The sequence below is a fragment of the Sturnus vulgaris genome, chromosome 5 (genome assembly GCF_052056855.1).
Source record: "Sturnus vulgaris isolate bStuVul1 chromosome 5, bStuVul1.hap1, whole genome shotgun sequence".
In the NCBI taxonomy this organism is placed as follows: domain Eukaryota; kingdom Metazoa; phylum Chordata; class Aves; order Passeriformes; family Sturnidae; genus Sturnus; species Sturnus vulgaris.
The window spans coordinates 46,797,087-46,812,562 of NC_142247.1; the positions used below are offsets into that span (position 1 = coordinate 46,797,087).

Genomic DNA, 15,476 nt, shown 5'->3' on the forward strand with positions numbered 1-15,476 from the left:
AGAAGAATTTAAGTTTGCTGATAATTCAGCAACCCTGAGCAGACAAGTGACAGCAACTAGTGCCAGTGGGCTAGGTACAAAGGATGGCTTATTTCACTCCAGGCCCATCACTGGGAATGGACTGTTTCCAGAGTTTAAAAGGAGACAATTGAAAGAATTCCCAAAAAGTAGAAACTGACTCATGTTTTTTAAGCATCATGCAGTACAGATCACAGGCATCTCAAATATTTCAGAAAAAAAGCCCAAAACCTTACTCACATTACAAAACAGATGTGATGTGGAAAGTTTTAATATATGGTTCAATACCTACACTGAAAGAACAAGGCAGAGATTTAACTCAGAACTATCTACGTGGGAAACAAAATGGAGTTTAGACTAATATTGTTTGATTACAAGACAGCAGTTAGTTCACCTTATTATGCCAATAATAGAGGACAACAAACTTACACAACTGAGTACACCTGATATACTACTAAAGCAATCTGTATTCGCTGCAGTGCCTGTAAATCCTAATTCTAGGCTCCATCACTATTGCTACAGTTACTGCACAAGTACAGCAAAACCTCAGACTGCCTGCTTTAAAAAAAAAAAAAAAAAAAAGAGAAAACACATTAGCAGACAGCCAAGTACAGGCTGACAGCCAGATGATACTGAAAAGCATAGTAGACAGTATTCTTAATATAAAAGCTGCTATTGTTTCTATGGCCTTCATGGTAAAGATGAGCTCCAGGGGACACACCATGAATGCATAAGGTCAATGACAGTGCTAAGAGATCAGGTTTTAATCATCAACATGTTCAACATAGTGAAACATCTATAAGAAAATGCCAGCATGGAGGGAAGTTGAAAATGTACTTGTTTTAAAACACTTGCGGGATGGAATTTGGAGGCATGAGCCAAGCTTGAATACTAAGTAAGAACTTACAAGGATGGGACAACAGAGAAAAAAGTAGATTGTGAAGAGTTTTGGTTATGAAAGCAGCAAGAAGAAGACAGACTAGATCCACAATGACCATAAGGAAAGTACACTAGCATTCATGAAAACATATGTACAAACACTAAAATAGGTGATTAATCCAATGCTGAAGTCCACTTTATGTTAAATTCTTTGTTCATCTGTATGTAGTCTTCAAAAGGAGGAAAGTACACCCAACAAAAAAGGGGCTTGCAGAAGCTTCCAAATGCTACGTTCCACATGCTTCTAACAAGCTCTTAATCAGAGAAAAAATATAGATAAGTGAATAGATATCTCCATGTTGTAAAATTGGCTGTGTCTGTAATTCAACAACAGCATCTAGGTTTCTTATTATATATTTTTTTAATTTGGTTCAAATGCATAAATAAACTCTGAAGTTATAATTGCCACTTGAGGAACAGTCACGAAGAAAATAAAAGGAGGGGGAGAATCAATTTATTTTACTTCTTACCTTCATGTGTGTGATGGGTTGACTTGGGAAGAAGAAACTCAGAGAGAAGTTCTCTTGAAGGGAGCTTCCTCTGTGGGGGTTGGGACAACTTCAACCACCAATGGGATAAAGTTAGCTCACTCCGTGAACACACATTTTGAAGGCGGTAATCTGGAACTGAGTCTCTTTATCTTTCCGGCGGCAGTGCAGGTAACACCAACCCGAGTTTCCCCCTGCCATGCGGGAGCGGGGGGGGAGGCTCAGGAGGCCGTGGGGGCCCCATTTGCAAACGAGGAGACCCGATGGCCGGGAGGAGGAGAAGCTCGTTATTAAGACCTTCATGGCTTCCTCCTCCACGGGCCTGCGGCTCTGGGGTGGGGGGCCCGGTTCCCGCTGCTGTCGGAACGGCCAGGCCTGCACAGCCCCCACGCGACCTGGGGGAGGCAGCTGGGCCCCGTTTGGGAAGCAGGGGTGACCATGAGCAGTGTGGGGCTGCAGACCAGCTCCAGAAAGGCTGATTGACACCTCAGCCACCCCCCCCCCCCCCCCCCCCCCACCCAGCGTGGCCTGAGCCTGGCCCAACTCCTGTAGTTGTGTTAAACTTTAACTCTTTAGTGCTCAGATAAGATTTGCAAAACCTCCGGCGTTCCTTTGAATATGAAAGGGAGTAAGAAGATTTCTGAAGTCAGCGAAGCACGAGCTAAGTTTTTTAGATGGAAGGAGAATGAGGAGATGCTGTCAAGATGGCTGAAAATCCTTTTGTAAGATTGTAGGGATGAACTGATGCACTGAATATTCCTATAAACCATGGAGAAAGACATGGGGGGTTGGAGATGTTCCATTTGACGGATGATTTGACCAAAAAGCACCTGTGTTGAGAATCTTTTGCTCCGAGGAAAGAAGGGGATCTCGGTTTTCTGAGGATGAAGCATGAACAGAGAGAAAAGAGATGAAGAGAACCTTTGCTGTGGAACATTTCATTCTTAAAAGTAATACCCCATGAGACAGACCTGGCCCACATCTACAGCTTTGGGAAGGCTGTGGAGTTGGGAGGAGTGCCACGATTGCAGGTTCCTGGGCAGATGCAAATTGTGAAAAATGAAACCACGAGAGGACTGTTTTCTTCCTTCTTGTGGAAAAAATCCCTACAGCTTCAACAAGAGGCTTCTCTCTCCGGAAGTGAACTGAAAAAGACTAAGTTGGGAACTGACCAAAGTAGATGTTGTATATTTGTTTTGTTGTTATGAAGGTTGGGAGAGGGAAGGAAGGAGTGGTCTGAAAAAAAATCTTATTCTGAATTGGGTTTTTTTCCCCCTCTTTGTTTGTGTAGTTAATAAATTTCTTTTTTTGTACTCTCTTAAGTTTTAGGCCCTCCTTGCTTTTTTTGCTCCTGGTTCTGTCTCACAACAGAAAAATGAGTTTATTTAAACCAGCAAATCAAAACAAAGACATTATTTGGTGCATTGGCCGGGAATCAAAATTAAACCAAGACAATGTCCCAACTGTAGCAGTAAAGCTATAGTAGATGCAAGCTAAAAGATGTGTCATGCAAGCACTGTTAAAGTAACAATATATTTTAACTGCTGTAGTAACCAGTAGCATAAAGTCTAGAGTTAACAACTGGAATAAAAGTCACAGCAATGCTTACATGGTCGATAAAACAGAGAAAACCTTTTAAATTAAATACAAAGTAATGAATTGAAGTGAGGTTTTGGAGAGCAAATGACCTTTTTGTCAGAGAAATTATTTTCGTCTACAAAAGAAATTCAAAACATTGTTTTGGTAAGATATATATTAAGAAGAAAAACTGTTGATGAAGCCTATGTAATAAAAAAATGTTGCTGAAAAATATGATTATAAAAGTTAAGAAATGTTTCCTAACCTTGGTAATCAATATGAAGTAAATGCATATCTTGGCCAGAACCCACACTCCAGAATTCCGCTTAAATGCTACATGGTAATTTAAAAAAATAAGTCACCAACTCAGCAGAAAAACTAATGCAATACATAAAAAAAAGAATTCTGACAAGTATGATTTCTAGTTATGCTTAAGATAATATTGCAGAAAAATGGAGGTCATAGCAGGTCCCAGATCTAAAACTGAACTTCTCTTCCTTTACTGGAATCTGATTATTTGCTTAGCACCTAGCATACAAATTGAGTTTTACAGTGTGAATCACCAGCTTCATTGACCTGAACTGCTATTTCAGAGACAGCAGAATTTTTATCTGCCCAACACCATGAAAAGAAAGCAAAATAATCCTATATCTCCAAAACAAGATTTATCCACAAATAGAATACTTGGAAAGATTTTAGATTAAAAATTAATTGCCAAAGTTAGAAAAATTATTAACAACAAAATCTCCTTGCTTTGGGCCAGGAATTATTATGGAAATTGACCATATTCATACATATTTATTTGCAGTAATGCTAAGGACATGTAGAAAAGACTAGGTTCAGCCCATGGAAGGCTTTCATTAGCCATGCAGAAAAGAGCCAGGTTGTCCTGCACTCCGTAAGCATAGGAATCCAGTTTCCAGCATGGATCCTCTCTCCCAGTACACATGTCCTTCACAGGAACAGAAACAGGAACAGTTCCTTTCTGGAGCTGGGGAGGGGAATGGTGCTGACTCCTGGAGAAGCTCATATAAGCACCATAGATCTCTTGGAACCACAAACCTTGATCAGCCAATGGCAAGGCCTGCACCACCACTCCAGTTTTTGGATCATGTGTGCATTGGTTCCCATTTGTAGATGCCACTAGTTCCATAAAGAAAGTTTTGCATGTACAGGAAGCTATTGCAACCCCAAGCCCTCCAGACCACCTAATTCTCATCATCTCCCACGTGGGCCATAGTTTCACAGAGTGTACCCTACAAGTGTTGTAAACAGAAGCAGCTAGCAAAGCAAAAGGACCTCTAACCATCACCTCCACTTCCTGAAAAAATACACATTAGTCATGTGTTAAAAGCAAGTTTAACACAGAGAGTTTTTTTAATGAAGTTCGTGAGATGAAGAGGAGAAAATACTTATCAGTTCCAACAACATTACTACTCAAAGATTTTAGACTCAACAGCTAAATGACAAAACTTCAGCTCATAGCCTACTCTTGCAGGGCAAGTTTATTGAATTGGATGTGTTTAGAATTAATCAAAGGCTCATTTAGTACTGAGGCCTAGAGCCATTAAAATTGATTTTGAGCATGTACAACACCACATAAGCACGAGTTTGGCTAATAGCAAGCTCTGACTACTTACTACTGCATAGCTCGGGACAACTCACTTCATTTCTTTAAACACGTGCTGCTTCTGCCAGCCTTCAAGTAATCTTGTCTCATTAAGTTTGTTTTTCAAAGAGTATCATACCATCTGTTTGTCCAGTGATATCTAGTTTGTCCAGTCCAATAGGTACCTGACTTCTAGACCTCTCTAGATATTACTATAAATATCAATAATGTTTAGCTCTTCAGATTAGTACATACATTTTTTTTAAATCAGCTCTGTACATCGATTACCTCCCCACTCTGATGTCCTTTAGTTTCACTGTATAACTTTTTTTCCTTCAGGATCTTATGTCTAATAGCTATTTCTGCCAATGAGCACTGGATAAGACAAGAAATTAGCAATAACATATTGGGGGAAAAAAAGCCCAAAACCCAAACAAACAACAAAAACCATGCAAACACACACATAAAATGTTAGCTATTAATGATGCTTAATCCAGCCCAAGAACCAAAAACTGTTCATGGTCTGTATTTGGCCATATGTATTGGCAAGGAAAACATGTTGATTGGTACTAGGTTCTGATTTTTAGGAAGTTACCAATAATTTATAGAGAACTTTAGAAAGAGAAATTTTATAGAGAAATTTAGAAGCCGTTTCAATGCTGACAAAACATAGCAAGAAGCTTCCAGCTTTTATGAAGGGAAAGATAAATGATTGGCTTTCAAGTAAGATGATCTAATGTGGAAATGGAACACAGACTTGACTTCTCTTGCAAATTTCAAGGGTTTGTGAGGAGCGCTCATTTACTGCTCAATAAATCAAATTCAGGTTATTAACAACTTCAAGGAGAAAAACATTTTTAAAAATCTGAGATTCACATTTAACTCTTCCTTCAGAGTTGCTCTAGTGCAGAATCATAAGCAGGACTACTGATTGAAACAGGCTAAGTTCCACAGCCCACTTTCCTAGCATCTTGTTTTTTAACAAAAGCTATCTCAAAGCTGCAGAAACATAGCTGCTGGCACTGCCTGATGCTCCATAAATAAGTCTATTCCTAGCACTAATTATTCCAAGAAGCTGTTATCCTCCATTTGATCCTCAGTATCCAGGAAATCTTTTCTTCAAAGGTTAATGAATCCAAAGAATGTACTACTTGGAGATAAAATGCAGCTGTGTTACTTTAAGGCCATATACCCTGTTGGGTATTTTCACTGAAGGCCCATTAACTCTCCTACAAGTTCGTAACATTTGGGGTTGGTTTATTTTAGGTAAGTGCATTTCAGCAGGAAAAAGAACAGCATTGTTTCTTGTACAGAAGTGTAACCCCCAGCAGAATAAAAGAGAAGGCTAGACAAGTGTGAAAGACTATGCATACAATTTTAGAGAACTTTTTCTCTCCGGCTGTTTCTACATTCAAAAGCTTGTCAGAAAAAGATTAAAGACTGAAATGATATTACAGTTATGCAACTCACACAGCCCCCCTTGTTGTGAACTTATATACACAAACTCTTACATCTTGATTGTCCAACATTTGCCACAGATGCTGTGGCTCTCACTACCTGCAGATATTGGAGAAGATCAACCATCAGTTCAGAACTGTAAAGATTTGTGAAATATGAATGTATACTCAGGTGCATTTCTCACACATCACTGTCCCCATGTGGCCTTTGGCATCACTGGTTGTAGAGCCAGCTTCCTTTCAAATCGCCAGTTAGTGCAATGACTCCTAGGTTATAGCCTGGATGCTGAACACACACGACAAAGCACACACTTTTGCACACAGACATGCAGACTGAGCCCTTTACTCAGCTGGGCCCTGCATCCCACTCCTGCCCCCATGGCCAACACTCTCCCTGCCCCTGGGCAGACATGCAGCTGCTGGGCTGCAGCAGGATGAGCTGTCACACACTCCCCCTGAACCTACATGGAACTTGGCACTTAACCTCATTTAATCACAACAATCCCTGGGTGACTGAATAAAAGCTTTTCCAGTTTTTCAGGGAACTATTAGACTAACAAAACTTTACTGTTGATCAAGTATCCATCTGAATAGCTTCAATTGAGCAGAGGGAACAGCAGTGCCTGCCAGTTATTTCTACTGTCATGACTGACAGACAGGGACTGGAGACAGAGAACAGGTTGTTCTGACTTCGTTGTCTCCAAACAGCAGCATCCTTCCTCCAGCATGCCTCCTCATTTTGAGTTAATCAAATCCCACCTTCCAAAGTTACTGAAGTATCAGAAAAATGAGATCACTGGTTTGATAACCACTTTTGCAGGCAGATTAGTATAGAAATACTACAAGTATTGCGTGATAAGCAATCCAAAAAGCTCCACACACAATAATCTCTTGCATTAATCCCTATTTCTAATACTAAGGAAGCAATTTATATAACAAGCACTCTCCAATACATCAACTTCTCATGGCACAGCTGTTATGAAAAGTGTAATTCAGTGGAGTCAAAATTCTACATGCATTACAAAGCTAATCCTGTGAAGTTAGCTATGACTTTGCAACAGCAACAGGATCTCTGTTACACAGAAAAATATGGAGAAGCAGCTAAGCAGTCAGCCTCCAAGTTGTATGCATACCCAAAATAAACACAACCTCTGGTGTAGCACTAACTCAACCAATTTCATTGTTGTCACAGCTGCTAGCACACTGACAAAGGATAGTTACAACATCCTACACCAAATGCTGCAGGGCAAGAATTTGATCATAACTCTGTGATCTGTACATCCCTATACCAAACAATCTGCATTTCCTGTCACAAACCACGCCTAGATCAGGCAGCCAGATTATTGCTTACAGAATTATTTACTGAATTTACTGTTCAGGTCCATCATAAACAATGAAAAATTTATTCTGCGAAATATTTTTTAATGTTGTAACTACATCTAGCTGTTACTATCCCATTAAGTTTCTACATCATTAAAAAAATACTGCTTAACTATTTATTAAGGAGAAAGGGAGAAAGAAAGGGAGGAAAGCAAGAGAACTATTTGTAGTTAGATAATCAGTGGCTGATTCTCTCACCTCCTCAAGTGGCCATTGCAGGGTGCACCTTTCATATTAGAGGATGAGGCCAACTACAGAACATACCTACACAACACACTTCAGATAGGCCAATTTAGCCCCACTACACTCTCATCCCAGATGTCTGCCATCTCCCAGGGTGTGGGAAATAGAAAAAGTAGAAAACTCTCAGAAGCTGTGTGAAAGCAAAACTCAGAATCGAAGAATGCAAGAATACAGACATACAAGGACAAGAAACAATAAGGCTTTGTTTTTAAGCTGCGTAGAGATAGGCCTTAGAAAATACGTTAAGCAAGATAATAGAAAAATGTAAGTTTAATAATAAAGCTTTATCTACTGTTCTTAAGCTAACAACAAGCAAGCATTGTTAAAAGTGAGGTGTACTTTAATAATTAGCTTAAGCAAATGCCTGTAAGCTTTTAACAGTATCCTACTAGCTAGAAATCTTTTTAAAAGACCTTGTAATAAAGAGAATTTCAGCTGTTGTTGTTATGGCAAGAGCTTTCACCATCTCCCATGTCTCACCCTGTAATGAGGCTGATGCACTGAAATAAAAGCTCTAAGACCACCATACCTGCAGCCTCATCCTGTTATTACTATAAAGATCCAACAGATCAGGGCAAGCAATCAAAGTGGGGTGAGATGGAAGGCTGCAGCAGCATGGCTATCCATTTCACAGGGCTCACAGCTTATACAGAAGTGGAACACCACAGCTGGTTGCCCAGGGTCTCCCAGGTCTTACCACACTGCTGTGGGTGAAGGGCTGGTATGTCTCAGAGCAGCAGCCATCTATTTCTGTGTGAGGCACATTTGGGTCTAAGTCTGATGCTCAACAGGCAGAAATGAACAGGCAACTGAAGACTCTCTCTTCTTAGAGGCAAGTGCCCTGAAGTCAGCTGCTCATTTTGCTCAGCTTCCACCTAGCCCTGAACCCCTGGCATCTCCCTTTCTGAGGGAAATCTCACCCCTCCAGACATAGCAGCTCATTGATCTGGAAAATGAGTGGCAGCAGTGAGCCAGAAGGCAGCACCTTCCTCAAGGACATAAAGATCTCTTAGTCAGCAGGCTCCACATTGTCCACAAGAATTTACCAACAGCAGTGACCCCATCTCTGAATGCAGCCAACACCCTAATAGCTGTAGAATGACGCTTAAAAGAAAAAAGTGCCCATCAGGTGCAGTCTTCTACCCTGTGCTGATACTGAGCACAGCCCAGAGTCACTTGAAACAGACTCCCAGGGCTTTTAACAAAGGCAATCTTACCTCTGGCCCCTGATGCTAGTTGAAGCAGCTACCAAGAGAGTTTGCTTAGTTAAATCCTGAAGAATATAGCTGAAGGAGCCATGATAAAAGCCATTTTCAAGAATTGTTCAAATTTTAGCCAATTATGAGATGGGACTTGCTCTGAGGAGGCTGGAAGGTATTTTTGGTAGACATAAGACACTTTAGTGGTGAAAGTGAGGAACAAAGCAGTTAGGAAAGCACGTGACACAGAAAAATAAGGATTCATATAACCCCTACAGACTCCGAAGGGAAACATATGGTTTAGGAATGCATGTGGGCTCCTCAGCTCCCTAACCAGCCTGGCAATCCCAGTGCTGAGCAGCCAGGGAGTGAGCTGCAGAGATGGCTTGCTGAATGGAGGATCTCTCAATAGAGTTTTTTGAAACCACTTTCATGGAATGGTCTGACATAAAATATCAGTTTGTGGAAAGCAAAGTCCTTCACAGCAAAATGTCATCCTTGATTAAAACAGATTCCAAATGCTAAAAGCATGATTTTGACTCTTTTTAGGATTAAACATTTTATCATCTTACTTGAAAATAGCTCGTTACATAATATGAAATGAAAAAGGCAACTGAACAAAGCATTTCAGTTTGAAATGCAAGATTTCAGAATTTTGCTTCATAAGCGGGTGTTTTATTTCATGCTGGAATAAGTTATTTTAGTTGCTGTATCCTTAAAGTAGAATTTCCCTCAAAAGTGAGGATTCCAGGTTCTGTAATGCTCCAAGCACTTAGCTCTTGCCACCTTTTGAACACGATATTCAGCAGTGGCACGAACCATAAGAACCACTCAGTTCATACATGACCAAATTAGAACGCACATCCAGCCTCTTTCTTTCTTTCAAGGAAAAAAAGAAAGAAAAAAATTATCTCTTGAACACCAGAAAAGTAAAGAAACTTTACTTCACCTTAAGAATTAAGAAACTGAAATTAGCCTCAAAGTGGCCTCTGAGAGGTACCAAATCTTTACAATCATACAATTTGCCAGGTTTTTAAGGAAACTGACTGCACAGTTTGCCAATTTAGAATTTATATTACAGCTTTGTTTTTACAGCAAGAAAAGATGACAGTCAGTTTAAGTATTTTTAATTAGCCTGACAAGGGCTTCTATTGACTTACACACCAGTCAGTATTCTGGGGCTAGCACAGATCATCCTGAAGAGGTGGAGATAGTGCAGCGATGTGGTCTCTCCCTCTAGGCTTACCACTGCTACTGCTCATCAAGTGACCAAGGACATCAAAATTCATTATTTGCAAGACCATACATACTCTGTGTTCACATCCCATCAGCACCACAATTACACTTTAAATCTGTACTACATTGATAGTTCTCTAGAAGAACATCCTATGAGAGGGACGGGACACAGAACTTTACTGACTTGCTTCTCTGTTAAACTACTCACCAAGTCCCAGCACCCTGGCTGTGCTGCTCAAAGACCAGTTCCATATTCTCATGAAAAGAATGCAACCATGGAATTCACTGCCTAAAAACTCCTGTTTTTCTGTTAGTGATTAGTTGCCAGTCTGCATTCAACACACCTGTTGTTATGTTTGACAACACTCAAACTCTCTCCTAGTCTAACTAACAGATACTCAGAATACACAGTCTAATTTATATTAGAAAATACTAAAGATGACACACATCTACTTATTGAAACATTTCTTCATGCCCTGGTGTACAGCAATGAAGGTTGCTGTTTGCAGTCCTTCCCCTCCAAGCCTAACATTAAAAGAAAAGTAATCCTTCTGAGTCCAGGCTCCAATTGCAATTGAATAAGCTTTCAGATTTTCCAGAATCTTTACTGGCTGAATCTGAATGAAATATGTTAGTCAAATGGCATTTAATTTTATATTCGTTGCTATAGGTGGCTCTTTTGAAGGGCTTCAGTAATACTTTCAAAAATTACACAGTTTACCAATAATGCTGGGTAACAGTGAACAAGTCAGTTAAGATGACACTTAGATTTAAAGCCATTTTGCCTTGTTCATGCCCATCCCAAGGGAAGAGCAGGTGAATTTCACCATCCAGATCTAAAGAACTGCTGCCCAGTGGCCCCATGCACCTGACAGACCAAGCACACTGCTACCATCCCCAGTGAGCCAAGCTCCAGCATCACTAAATACAAATACAGGTTCTCTCCTTTTCTAACTGCTCCATTACTTTACTCTTAGCAAACCAGCACAGAACATAGAACAGATCAGAAAATCCTTGCTAACCAGTGCCCAGCCCACCTTCACTAAACTGCTATAGCAGCAATATTCACTAAGTAACTCAAGTCTTCATAAAGAAATAAAAAATTAAACCAGAGCAATTGGGGTGTTCCAGGTTAAAGCATATTTATACAACTGCAACAGTACATCAAACTAGTGGGAAATGAGTGGGAAGAGACAGACAAGCCATCGACAAAATCTGATATGCATGAATTATTATATATGTGTGTAAGTACTTGCCCCATGTTGCAAGGCATCTGATCCAGAGTGAAATCAATCACCAAATCACAGAATATCAGGTTGGAAGGGACCTCAAGGATCATCAACTTTTCTCAACAAAAGCATGGTCTGGACAAGATGGCCCAGCATCCTGTCCAGCCAAATCTTAAAAGCATCCAACACTGAGGAATCCATCACTTTCCTGGGGAGATTATTTCAGTGGGTGACTGTTTTCATTGTGAAAAGTTTTGCTGTCCTCCAAGAGCCTTATCAATTTCAAGTTCAAATTCAAACAAATCAATATTAGCTGTGTCCACACTATATTGTGTTAAAGTTGTTCTTACACCTTTAACCAAGCTTTTACCCTATGAACTAAAAATTGTGAATTTCGCTTGGTTTAACTATGTTGAGGGGAAAGGATGGATGGAGAAAATGGGCAAGTAGATAATTAGTACATGCAGTAAAAAAGGCAACGAAGAACATCTAAAGGAGACCAAGAAATAATGTGAAGAAAATTCAAGGACAGGGAGTAATCTGGGTAGACACTGCAAGATAGACAAGATGCAGGGATGGGGAAAATGGAACAGAGCTTTGAATTCCAATATTTAAAGACTGGGTCATGTAAGAAAAGCATGAAGCATTTGGCAGGAAAAAAAGATAAGATGGGACGGGACACAGAGGTGCAGTAGGACCGAGGGAAGAAGGGAATGAGGAGACAGAAAATAGAAATGTAATCTAGATGTACAAGAACTTTTGCATATCTAAGTCGTGCTTTTCCAGGTACACATGGTAATGTGATCTTGCTCAGTTCTTTCCTAATCAATCTGTGCAAATAACATCAGCCAATGCTTTCCCAGTTTCCTCTGAATTCCATACCTTGAGGGAAAAGTTGATGCTATAGAGACAGAACCTTGTTCTCAGAAATAGAGGAGACTTCATAGCCCAGCCTTCTACCAGGAAACTGTCCATGCTCTGGAGACATGCAGGGGACAAATATATGCCCAGATGATGCCAGTTCATGCTGCCTTTCTATCCAGTTAAGATGCACTCAAAGAGATCACAAACACCACTAATAAATACAGGCATAACCCTCTGAATTTCTGTAGCTGGATTCTAAAACATTCAGTTTGTTTAGCCAGAAGCTTCTGAATAACTGACAACCATGTGGGAATTAATGATCTCAGTTATAATTAAAAAGCCACTTGTCACTGTTTTTCATCTATTTCACATAAGGAAACTAATATTGCCTTTGTGAATAACATTTATTTGACAACCTGATGCTAAACCTTTTAATCCAATTCTTGCCTGACCACATTTGTAAAGCACTTACCTTCAGGTTTAAGGAAGGTTGATGGCTTTTGTATCCTTATCAAAACCAGAGATACACATCTAGTTCTGCACAAAATAAAATATTCTGTCTCCCTCTACTGGCTCTGCATCAAATCAAACCAGAAAAAGGAAAAGAAAAACTAGAAACAAATGTTTATTGTTACCTTTGAGAATTCTATACAGAAGCAATGTTCAAATAACAGAAGATTAATACCTTAATAATCGTTTCTAAACAAGTATTACAAGAGAGAATACTAAGGATCTTTCTGAACACAGCATCAGGCCCATTTAAAGTTAGGTACATAGCACCACCATAGCAACACAGCTATGGCAGGCAAATTATTTGTATCTTTAGGAAATTTTCTATTCAAATTATTTCTTCATTAAAAATACAAGAGAATATTAATGAACTTTGTTTCCGTAACTTCAGCTTATTTTATATTGAATCAATTTAAGCATTCCTGCTTGCTTCCAGACAGACTGATTTACAATTGAGCTAGATGCTTTTATTTCTAAATAAATTATAGATAATACATGGTTTTGGTTTGGGCTGTTTGTTGATTGTCTTTTGGGTTTGTTTTAATTAAAATCAATCAAAATCAATCAAAATTTTTCATTCAAGGAACTTCTGATTTGCAATTTGACCAATCAAAATATATTTTGTAATGACAGCAAGCTGTCACTATATAAAATACAAGAGATGTCTTTCACGTACTCTTTAGATGACAACTGCAAAACCTTGGGTTTTTTTACCGAATTCTGATTTTCTTAAATGGTATAATTAAGTGCATAAAGCACACTGCTTAGTTTCTAATATCGACTTGAAATAGTTCATAGTGCTCCAGAAAAAAATGTATCTTTTCTTACCCCAAATAACTCAAAATCACAAGAGTAAGAGAAACAAGTGCCATGTTTGGCATGAGGCCATCACTCGATTTCTCTCTTACTAATTTTCTTCACTGGAGAATTTAATTTAAATTTGGGTAAAAAAAGCATTATTAAAATGAAGCTCTTCATTCATATATCTTACAAACTAGAAGTACAGCACAGTATACTGATTTTATCATATATTCTATAGACCAATTTATCCTTTAACAGAGTCATGACCATTCATGTGTCTAACCAAAACGCATTTCACTCTGCAGTGAATTTTATTTTCTATGGTAATACCTTTTTTGATGCAAAACATGCATCACCTGCTAAGGACAAGGGTCAGCAGCATAATGAGAAACACAGTAAGTTATGAAGTTTTTCCTGGCAACTGTTCCTCCACATTTACTCTACCCACCAGGGGTGTAGGCTATTGGTGATCCTGTAGCACAAGCGAGACAGATGTGGGCTCCCAAAGCTGTCAGGAGGCCAGACCTTTTCTGCGCATGCAGCAGAGACCAAGAGCCAGCAAAGGTCTAAGACTGAGGAGTGGATTGGCTCCCTGTGTGAGCTGCAAAATTCACCGATCCTGAACTTTACAACACTGAACACAGTTTTTGAACATAGATTTTTTTTAAAACAATACCTGTTGTTTTTTTTCTCTCTGTAGAAGCAGATTAAAGCATTAGAGACATTAGGTCAGAAAATAAGAGATCAAATTTATCAGCCCTGTAATTTTTGAACTAACTGAAATTACCACTAGGAGTTAATTTGTCAAGCAGTAATCGAAAAAGATTAGACAGGATTTCCATCTTTTCATGAAACAGTATTTGTTTACAACTGGTCTGTATAGATTGCTTAAAGGTAGCATTCAAATATCTGAATGTGAACATCTGAACTTAAAGTTAATTGAAAACTACAGTTCTACCTCTACACAGATATTCCACTATGTGGGGAAAAACATTCAGAATTTACAGTCAAATCTTCTAAATATGCAGAAAATTCAAGTAGTCTCATTTAAAAGGAGACTATAGTACATGCGTCCATACTAGTGGCATGGAGGCCTTGGTTATCAAGCTGATGTTAAGAAGAGTTTTTGAGACAAAATATGCCTACACAGTAGATGACAGCCAAGAACTTATGTGCCAAGTTTAAGTAAAACAAAGGAAGGCTTTCAAATGCTTAAAAAAATTCACATTAATAGACATTAATGATGTGACTATATTAGCACATGCCACTACAGTAAAATTCTTTTAGTAAAGTCTTTACATGCACCTCAATGCTCCTACAGACATTTTTATGAAAAGACCATGCTTTATTTACCGTACCTGAACATTTCTGTACCTGTCACGCTGCATGTTTATAAAAAAATAAGACGGAATATTACATTATTTTCACACGTCCTTTCCAAAGGCCTAATTTCTATTTATTCTTACATATGATGTTACATGCAGTTGTACTTTAGAACTACCAAAAAGCACTTCAGCCTATCTTAAGATGACAATTTTGCCAAATCAAATAAAAAAGTTTTATTGTGCAGGAAAAAAAGGCTAAACAATTAAAGAACAACATTTGTTCTCTTCCCCACATAATCTCTCAGAAACCCCCAAAACACTGATGCTGATAAAGGGCTTTGAGGGAAGTAGGTTAGTTTTTACTAATACTCTTCACCTTGGATCAATTTGATAGAAAGGAGTTACACAGAATTGACAGCTGAGACTGAGACTACAGCAGCTTACCCAGCCGAGCTACTTGAACTTTGCCTGTTTCCAGGTACTACTGACATAATTAGAAGTCAGTCATATCTATGGAATAGTATAGCCTAGCCTCTTGACTTTAAATTAAGCGTGAGGACTTAAATGAAACACTGCCCACATTAATGAAATAAACTATTT

The 15,476-nt window shown here is 39.0% G+C and overlaps 1 protein-coding gene and 1 long non-coding RNA gene across 4 annotated transcripts in view; one reads left to right on the top strand and one right to left on the bottom strand.

Annotated features, from left to right (window-relative positions):
• The window catches only part of TBC1D30 (TBC1 domain family member 30), a 55,838-nt gene that overhangs the window by 37,612 nt on the left and 2,750 nt on the right, over nt 1–15,476 (bottom strand). Inside the window, exon 1 of one of the 3 annotated variants that reach the window (XM_088165649.1) lies at nt 12,713–12,816. The exons of 1 other annotated variant lie outside the window; for it this stretch is intronic. The gene's annotated coding sequence lies outside the window, so the exon portion shown is untranslated. Of the gene's footprint in view, nt 1–12,258; nt 12,452–12,712; nt 12,817–15,476 lie in introns of those variants that run through there. One more of the 3 variants, XM_088165648.1, reaches the window with a different exon arrangement.
• Nucleotides 1,377–2,767, top strand: LOC148223695 (uncharacterized). The gene is made up of 2 exons (XR_015804189.1): nt 1,377–1,616; nt 2,022–2,767. It is a non-coding gene; the product is annotated as an uncharacterized LOC148223695 (long non-coding RNA).